This window comes from Thermobia domestica, chromosome 2 (genome assembly GCF_964235325.1).
Source record: "Thermobia domestica chromosome 2, izTheDome1.hap1.1, whole genome shotgun sequence".
In the NCBI taxonomy this organism is placed as follows: Eukaryota; Metazoa; Arthropoda; class Insecta; order Zygentoma; family Lepismatidae; genus Thermobia; species Thermobia domestica.
Genome location: NC_137455.1, coordinates 164,955,767 through 164,966,068, shown reverse-complemented (window position 1 = coordinate 164,966,068; position 10,302 = coordinate 164,955,767). Strand labels below are relative to the sequence as shown.

At 36.5% G+C, this 10,302-nt stretch overlaps 1 non-coding gene across 1 annotated transcript; it reads left to right on the top strand.

Annotated features, from left to right (window-relative positions):
- Positions 1-1,081: 1,081 nt before the first annotated feature.
- Positions 1,082-1,153, top strand: TRNAW-CCA (transfer RNA tryptophan (anticodon CCA)). The gene has a single exon. It is a non-coding gene; the product is annotated as a tRNA-Trp (tRNA).
- Positions 1,154-10,302: the final 9,149 nt, after the last annotated feature.

Here is a 10,302-nt window from a genome sequence, read left to right as displayed (position 1 = left end):
GCGCCGCGGCACACTGGTGTGCCGCGAGGAATCGAAACAAAATTATTAAATTTATAGCAATCAAATTACAAAACCTAGTGAAAAATTTATATTTGTATTTCACATTACTATGAACCTCTACTGTGAATCTACAATTTTAAGTTTCATGCCGGGTTACTGTTCTGTACATTTCTAATGTTGAAAAAAAATGGTTATCATTGTTATAACCATTATTGCTTCTTTATTGTTGCAGACTATTTCGTAACTTGAAAATTTAACATATCATTCAATCCTTTCGACAAATTACCTACGTTTGTGTTTTAAAAGTAAGAGAGATTTGTTTGTTCGTTCGTTATTTAGTGATCTTCCTTCTTAGTAAAAGGTTGGATACAGTTTTTAAGAAGAAAGCGTATTTTAAAAAACCTGAGTCCTTATTTCATTGCAATTGTTTTCTATTTTTAAATTAGAATGAAAAATAAGCATAATTATTTTCCAGGGGGAAAAGCAGTGATAGAGATTTCTTCTCTGTGAGAAGATGATCAATAATCACAGAAAAAAATACCACTATGTTTTATATTTATAAATAATAATATCTATAAGTGTGCCGCGAGAATACAAGTAACATCCGTAGTGTGCCGCAAGTTGAAAAAGGTTGGGAAACGCTGAAATAGTAGAATATTTTAGATATAGGCATATGAAAAAGTAGTGTTTGGGGTCAATAGTCCCGCCATGCAACAGCGGCTCCTAAACGAGAGCGAATGAAAACTTCTTAGTTCGTGGAGGATGACTTACCAGTAATGGCTGGATATTTGTAATGATAAATGGCTGTTAGGCTAATAACTTAATCAATATAGAGTACATTTTTCTTTAGGGTAATATAAACTTGTTGAGGAAATCTCCATGCCAAAGCATGCGTGTTCTTAACACACATTTCTTCAATCATTGTTATTTCTTTAAAAAGAAAATGTTATCATCATAATGAGAATCTAGTTTGTATTTTAAGCTGCACACTCTTATCAGTTTTGTTTCCTTAGATAAAACAATTGACCAAAAGTAAAGGATGTCTTTAGTTGATGTTACGAACTTGTTTCCTTAAAAGGGGGGCGCGGTGGCTCAGTGGTAGAGCGTTCACCTCCAGTGCTAGGGGTCCCTGGTTCGATCCCAGCTCGCGCCGTGTGGACTTTGTGGTGGACAAAAACCGTGCTCATGGGTTTTCTCGGGTTTCCCCCGTTTCCTCCCACTTTCTTCATTCCATCATTTCTCATTATCACAATCTCCTGTAGCCTAACCGGCATAACCATGGGACGTTAAACTTAAATATTTCATTTTTTTTTGTTTCCTTGAAAGTCTAGGACATAAATTCCTTTGTTTCTTTTTCCACGCTCGCTAGCGTCCCATTTATAATCCATATTTCCCCCGTTGGTCTATAGTGATCGCGAGGACTCGTGAAGCTTGACCTAAATTTACCAGTTTCACAACCCAATAGAACGCGAGGGTGTATCCCGGTTGTCAGTCCCCACCCATGAAATTTTGCCAGTATCGTCTCTCGGGCTATACGGAGAACATCCCCTGAAGGTGCAGTGTTGTCAGATAGATGCTAAGTTTCGTTTTGTTGTTATTATTGTTGTTTTTCTATATTTGTGCTGTTGTTATTATTACCTTTTAATTGGGATAATTGTTAAGTGTTCATCAGGGGTAAAAGTGAGGAGGAATGCGGGAAGACTCCACTCCTCCCCACTTCCAAAAATATCTATGGCGTCTCTCCACTTCCTAAAAAATTACAATGGGCAAAGACATTCACGGGGAACCGAGTGACGTCATCCGTCCTTCTATCTTTTCAGATCCACTTTTACCCCTGATGTTCATGTTATAATTCTTTAAGTGCTGTATTTTGTTCCTCGTTTGCCATGTCTTGTAAGTTTGGCAACATTGTTGGTGCACTTCTGCTGTTTCCCTTTTTCTCAAGTAGGCGTTCGGAAGACCATGAGGGCATGGATCGTACAGAATTTTTCCGATGTATCACACGTGAGAGAAAGCAGTTCCATGATTCGTGTAGAGCCTAGGCTTCACAAGTCGTCTCGGTCATTATAATAGTACCATTCATTCCTTTGGTATATGTAGTTAATGAATTATTTATTATCTCCTTTAGCTTGTAGAATTCAATCTTTGAGCTCCCCTGCGCCCTCTTATTGGCCTGCGCTATTAGCGAGCCTTAGATTTCGAACATCACGTCTAGAAGCTGCATTCAAACTGAGTTACATTATTGCTATAATATGCTGCTCTGTGCTGAAAACACTGCTATCAGTGATGGTTTACACGTAAAGAAAATACAATTGCAAAGAAATGAATGAAGAAAAGTGCTTATTTTGAATTTCTGTTGTATGATTTGATATCGAATTTGGTTATATTCTTTCTCTTCCCGTAATATTAGTATAGTAGACGCTTCTTTATCTTGTGTGGCTTATTCCAGTATCATAGAAAATCATAGGTAATTCATAATGGAGATCTAAATTAAAGTAAACATTCATTAAAAACCAATACAAATTACGAAATTATATTTGATTCTTTGATGTTGAGTTATATGTTATCTCGAAACACTTATTGGAACAGTGATATTGGTGATATTGCATACACTACACGCAGGTGAATCTTTCAAAATCCAGGCTAGGGGCATTAAAAATAGGGTATGCCAACATCGATACTAAATATAGACAGGCCCTTATGCAAAACTTATAACTCATATGTGTATTAATTTTTGATTTTCTCATAGGTGGAGTGCAAGTTCAAGAAGTACAATGCCTTTCCTGTGATACATCTGAACACAATAGTTGTTATGGTGTCAGCGAAAGTACTTACGCTAACCACATAATATTGGGGCAATATTTGAGTATAGTTTTCGGTGACATCACTTACATAGCTAATGTTAGTGGTACCATTCGTTGTTGTTGTTGTTGAGTCGAGTTTAGCGTCTCTTTCAGCAGCGAGAGTATATGAGACATAGACCTACTCATTAAGGTGGAATCTGGACCACGTGAGCTCCCACTGGGAATCGAACCCGGGTCTCTCACGCCAAAGGCGCGTACGCTAACCGCTTAGCCACGAAGGAGCTCACTTACATACGTTAATGATGAAATAATAATCTACCAATGACTAAAGTACTTTCAGTAATCGCACATTTTATTTCTATAAGTTCTTAAGTAAAAACGAACGAATATCGTATATTAGTCTATATACTACTTAAATTTACTATATATTTATTATATATTATCTGATAGATAGGGCCTATGTGATTGAAATTGTTTCACTTTCCTTTTATCACGTAGATAAATATAATTCACCCATATTATTCACAAGAAATACTTATATTACATTCTTACAGAAAAAGGGTACATTTTCCCATCCCCTTTCCCCTCTCATATTACTTGTATGAAGTGACCCTACGCTTTATTTTGGAAATGCAGCAATCCTATTTGCGGGGTTCTAGGCTGAAAAATAAGTTGTGTCGAAGAATTTTCGGGAGACGTCGGTACACAGCCTTGTGATGAGGGACAATCTCATAAATGTACGAACCGTATAATGATGATTACCCAGAACATAAACTTTTGCAGTATTCTATACATTACTGATTAATAAATAGTTGTACCATCATTATTTTTAGTATAGTAGTAAATTTTATTGACCGGTGTTAATCTTTCCAATATTCTTTATTATCTTTCAAACTGAAGAACGACCTGTAACAGTGTGGTACATTACCTGTGTCACTTGGCCTTTAAGAGCGATTATACGCCTGTTACTGAGAGTAGGTCATTTTGAGAAATAAACATAATGAAAAAAAAAAAAAGAAGAAGAAGCTGGTTAAAGATGTCAACCGTGGTGTATCCTTTAGAGATTGATGACTACGGAATTATCCTGTAGAATGACGAAGATAAATGGGTGTTCGAGACTTATTGTACATTGTGACGCAGCCAGATGACACTTGAGATAATACATTGTTCTTTTAGCATTAGACGTTTAATAACACGAATATAATATCATTTGATAGCTTGCTTAAAGTGCTGTATCTCATATCCTTGTTTTTTCCTTGATCACTTCTTGTTCGAGATGGTTCAATTTCTCATCTACAGTAACTCTCAACGTTAGATGAGATTTTAACGGTGCGTACCTTACGTTCAAGAATATATAGCTAACTATAAACAATGCTATTAAGTAGAAAAACAACTGCCAAAGCTAAGAATTGCTGTGGTTGTTGGGTGGTATGGTTGATTCTCTCATAACTATAAGGGAACTTCCTTACAATTGTATGAAATATCTATATTTTCACTGTGTTCAAGTTCTGAAAATATAATCTGATAACCATAAAATTTGTCCCACATGGAATGTAGCTTCTTTGGCATTCCCGAAATGAGGATATGAATGATAGAACATCAATTTTTGCAGAGTGCTGAAGCGATGTAAAACATTAGGCTGGTGATCGCAAAGCCTCTTTCTCGTAGGTTCGAATCCCGCTCAGTACATTGGTGCTACGTGTTGTCCTTTCACAATTTATTTTATTATCGTAATTTATTTTTCATTATCGTTTTTATAGCCCAAAGAGTAGACTTATGGGATGTAAAATTCAGGAATAAATAAGTAATAAAAGCGAACTAACTTATTTTACTTCTATTCTCAAAAAGAGAGAAAGAAAAAGAAAAAAATAAAACTTCTTCTAATGCTACGAATACAAGGGGAGGAGAATCTGGCCTTATGTTATTTAAACATGAAAAAGAAGTATTTTTCTTTTTATAATAGGCCCTATGCAAAGCTAAAATGGTTTAAGGTGGATCGTCACCCGTAAGTCAGTACATATTTTAGCTCGTCCCTTACCTATTGCGCAATAAAACGTTACATATTATAAATATTTGTACTATAAGATGGAGTTATGTTTCAGCTACAACACAAGACACTGATTCATTTGGTTGTGTCGTCTGATATCGAGAAAGGTAACAAATAAAATAAAATATTTGATTCGTTTTACAATGAACACACAACATGGCACTTGCTGTTACATCCTAATAAAAGTGCTCAATTTTATATGTTTATTTGTATGTGTAAAATATTTTAAAGTAACGATCTTATTACGAAATAGATAATTTGTTTGGCCGTTATTCGTATTATGTTTCACATTTTATTTCAATATTACTAATTTACATTTAAGGAAATAGATTTCGAAAAGAAATTTGCACAGAACGCCATAATGCGTTGTAGCCAATTTTTTACGTTTATTGTGGTAGTCACAATAAGAAAATTTCTGGATTCTAGCGTTGCAGTTTGAGAAGCGGAACTTACCTGTGAATTGCGGTAAGGGTCGAAAACTAATTTCACCAGTGAGTATTCAAGCAGAATTCAGGAATTACTTTCTTTATCATTTGGCATCAGTAAACACTCGACTCTATCTGGCAACGCCGCATTATTCAAGCAGCGTTTAGCATAGTAGCGAGAACACCTAGTGATCCACCTTAAAATAGACTAACTTGAATGGCATAAGAAACTTAAGGTTCACTCAACCCTCCCTGCTGGTCTAATAGCTAGCATGCGTACCTTTGGTGCAGGGGATCCTGAGTTCTATTCTCGGTGGGAACGCTTTGAAATTTGAAGCGATTGCGATAGTTTGGATTGTACCTTAAACTGCAGGTCCTCCACATCTCATCCTCTTAATGGTTTGCAAATAATACTTTTTGAATATTAACCCTTTAAGGACGACTATTTTAAATCAGCCTTTCTTCAGAAACATAAAAGACAATAAGTAAATAAACAAACATAAACAAAACAAAATAAAAAATAAACAATTTTTAAACTGAAGTTCTATTATATTGCAATATACAAAATGATTTATTTGGCAAATTAAACGGATCCGTACATGTGTCCGTCTATCTCTGCATCATAAGTCTTGCAAGGTCAAACTGGTCCAAGAGATAGTGGAGCATGCGAACTACTGTATTTAACACGACGGGCGTCAATCAGTCAATATATTCAGTCAGGACTTTTTAGTGGTAGTGACGATCGTCTGATATATGAATTATTACTGTGTAAGGTTGAACTCGAAGATAACGCTGCGGCAACAACCGAAATCATGTTATGGGAAAGGGGAAGGTGCAGTGAACGACAAGTTGTAAAAATGTCGAAGATCAGCAAGATCCAGCCAACCCAGCCCAGGGTAACAAATTCTGAATGGATACGACGCACCATTGAGGAAAATCAAGCCATCAGCAAACGACAATTGTTAAGCCAACTCGAAGTCCACTGTAGTACATCACATTTACAAACTCGATAAAACCATTAGCGACTGCCGCATTGTGTTACATGAGTTGACAACATCTCACACTCAAAAGAAAATATGTGTGTGCCGACAACTGCTGCAAAATTTGTATAATTTGCTTTTCCTGTAACGGATTGTCACATGCGACGAAAATGGAATGATTTCTCCGAAATACGAATATGAAGAAAAACTGTCATTGAGAAAGGACTAACTTCCAGAACTCATGCTCAAAAAGGGCCATTTTGAGGAAAGACTTATGCCTTATGTGCGGTGGAACTATGAGGGCGTAATTCACTTTGGGTTCGTTCCTAACGATCGTACCATCTTTTCCACGAACGTTTGGAGTGGATATATGTTGTACTACGCCAAAAACATGCTGCATTAGTGAACCGAAAGCGCGCTTGCTGCAATAGGATAACGCAAAACAACACGGCTTGAAAATTGAAACAAAAAAATGTAGTAACACTATGGCATCAAGTTGATAACACACTCAGTCCTCACTTTGCCTCTTCGGATTATGACTTGTTTCGGCCCTTGGCGCAACTCCTGAAATCACGATGGTTCACAAACCAGCAAGAGGTGGAAACAGCAACAACTGATGTCTTTGCCTCTAATAAGGACATGACGTGATATCAATGTGGAATCGAGGAGATGGCAAACACTGGCTGCAGACAGTCCAACACAAGGGACTATAGTTTAAATGTTAACTTTATAATGATGCTGCAATCTAAATACAATTAAGGGCATTGCCTTAATAAATAAACTGCAAAGCATGTTTATGTTCAGCATTATCACTAACCATTTTGAAATAATTAAGGTGAAACAATGACGCTTTTTAACTTGCAATTTAGTCATCACAATAGTTTTAAATCTGTAAATTGCTTGCACCATAGCAAAACCTATTGGTGTTAAGCAGGCAGCGCAGGCAGCGACACTTATTAGCGTAACTGGTAACTATTAGGAATTAGCGTTACCCACGACTGAGACGTTTCCTTTTAATAATAAGAATTGTTACCGTTGGCAAACGAAGATATTTAAAAAAGTTAACACATTTATCGATAACTAACATCAATTACTATTGAAGCGTGCTCTGAAGCGGTCATTTTCCATTTTCCATCATTTTTTAAATATCTCCCCCTCCCCTATTTCTCACCGTCAAAGTGAAATGATAAGAACCATCTCAGGCCCGAGCCTCAAGTATGTTGAAAATTTAATTGAGATCAGTTTGGTGGTTCGAGAGTTATTAAGCCAGAAACATTGTCACTCATTTTTATTTATATCTATAGATAGATATTGCCATAAAACCTGAGGTTTTCTTTTTATCGTCTTCATAAGAATGATGTAATGTAACTTTTCATACCTAAAACGTGAAAATGTTTGTTTCCTGGTGGTTTTGGTTGAACTATAAATATATAAATAAATAAAATGCATTGTTAGTAGTGTTTCCCACAAGCTAAAATGTTACTCGTCTCATCTCGAAATCGAGATGAGTGTTGAACGAGAAGGTATGAATGTTTCAATTCGAGACGAGACGAGAAACATGACAATTCTCATTTCGTTCTGATTCTAGCCCTTTAATTGGCAAAGCATGGACGAGTTGTGTTAAAAATTTCGTGTTTTGCATATTTTAGGTACTAAATTCAAAATTTAGGGTGAAAATGAATTTATTGTTTACAATAAATGAAATATGATTATTTTACAAACAACAATGCCCATTTGAGGTATCTTTTTTGTCGTATAACATCTCTCACACTTTGTGTATATTTTTTGTTTGCTGGCTATGATCTACTTAAATATCAAGGAATTACATTTTGATTACGTTCTTCTACAAAGATATATATGGAATATACAAATCATATATATCTAATAATACGAAACAGCTGCACACTGATTACTTTCTTACATGCACAGGAACATATACTGTATATCGTTTGTAGCTATATTTCTGATGATACAAACAAAATTACACACGGATCACTGGGCAAGGTGAACCTCTGGTAGTTTGCCATTGCTTTTCATTGAATGATGGCATCCTAAGGACGGAACTTTCAGTTCAACGTGAGATTCGAACCAATATTGTGCCCCTATAGGGAATCGAACCCGGGACTACTTGATAAATGGGGTTGAGCTTATCCACTTATACATTATGTGTATGGTAGAAGTACGTAATGTATTGTTCTGCTAACCATAAATTTATTTGAAACAGTTCTCTTACTTTTGTTTGTGTTTCAAACAAATAGTCGTATTAGAGTCAAACCTCATGGACAAATTGAGAAAACCAGCGCTTGCGCAATCGTAACAAACTGGTAGTTGCGGTAATGCACTAATTTTATACTATGTGCAGTAACGTAGCCAGAGTTCTGGTTTTCAGAGGCATATTTGCAAATGGAAACGACTTGGGGTAGTAATTATATAGTGAGTTTACAAATAATACATAGTAAACTCATGACATTTGGGGGGCAAGCTAAATTTTTGGCGATCCATGTTCCTATGGCCCCTATCTATATCCCTGACTATGTGTGTTATTGCTTCCAAGTCCGGGAGAGGAATGATTGTTTTTAAGACATGTCCCATATCATTTCCATATGAAAGGACACGGTCTTGAAATACACCATATTCTGGCATTGTTGCTCTCAAGCGACATACTTTGTGGCGCCATGAAAATTGTGTTTTCTCAATTTCTCGAAAACTGCGCATAAGAATTCATACTCACCCATATTATTTTGTTCAGCTCAACGAGATCTATGGATTGATATATGCGTCATGTATGAACATGTTATATAGAAGGTGTGATCAAAAAGTACGGTGAATCATTTTATTAGAAACAAAGTAAGAAGCTTACATGAAATTTGATTTAATATCCTACAAAGTACTACCCTTGGCTAGCAATGCACTTATCCCAACGTTGAATCTATGACTAGAAACATTTCTAGAAGGCTTCTTTTGGAAGGGCGTTGAGCTGCTCTGTCGTTGCGTTCTCGATGTCAGGAATGGTGTCAAAAGTTTTTCCTTTAAGTACGGTTTTAATTATGGGAAGAGCCAGATGTCAAGTGGTACTAAATCTGGTGAGTAAGGTGGATATTGGCAGATAGGAACACTTTTTCTGGCCAAAAACTCGCGGACCAAAAGCAAGGTGTGGCACGGCGCGTTTTCATTATGAAGAAGGAAGTCATTTACCAATTTAATCGGCGGTTAAAATGCTTTCCACGGATCTATACGAGATGTTCAGTTCTTCGGAAAGCTCTCGAACAATCATTCGCCTATTTGAACAAATCATTTGTGCCACCTTCTGCACGTTTTCATCTGTTTTTGACGTCAAAGGACGACTCGATTGATGCTTGATTTTAACCAAGTCCTTGCTGCTTTTGAATCGCTAATACTACTTGTAAACAGTCTTCAATACCACCATTTCATCGACATACACTGATTTTGACGTTTCGTGTGCTTCTTTTGATTTTTTTTAAATCTTAGAACAAAACTTAATGTTAGCGCCATGACAGACACTCTTAACATGTCCTCACTCTTCTGCCTCTGGAAGCCAACTAATATATCACAACTCGTTCGAACTCGACACTGACTGTACCAAAGGTTAGGCTACCAGGCTTGCTGGTTAAAATGAATACAACATCGATAAATGGCAGTGCACAATTACATTCACCGCACTTTTTGAACACACCTTGTATATAGAACATTTGGGATCGCGGTTGCTCAGTGGCAGAATGCTCACTTATGGCACATAATTTACCTGGTTTGATTCCAGCTTCGCTAAGTGAGCTCTGTGGCTGATTAACAAATATGGGCGTGAGTGTCCTCTGGGTTCTTGCGATCCCTCCCACTTTCTTCATTGTGTTGTTTTGTTCATTTTCGTCATCAACAAGGTCCCCCTTAGCGTCAGAGCATAATCCTAGGGCATTAAACTATATAAAACGTTATGTTGTAAATTATAATTATTATTTGTATTCTTGCCACTTTGTGCTTGTCATGTCGAAATTCATTTTGCAGTGTTTCTAAACATGAAATTTTAAATT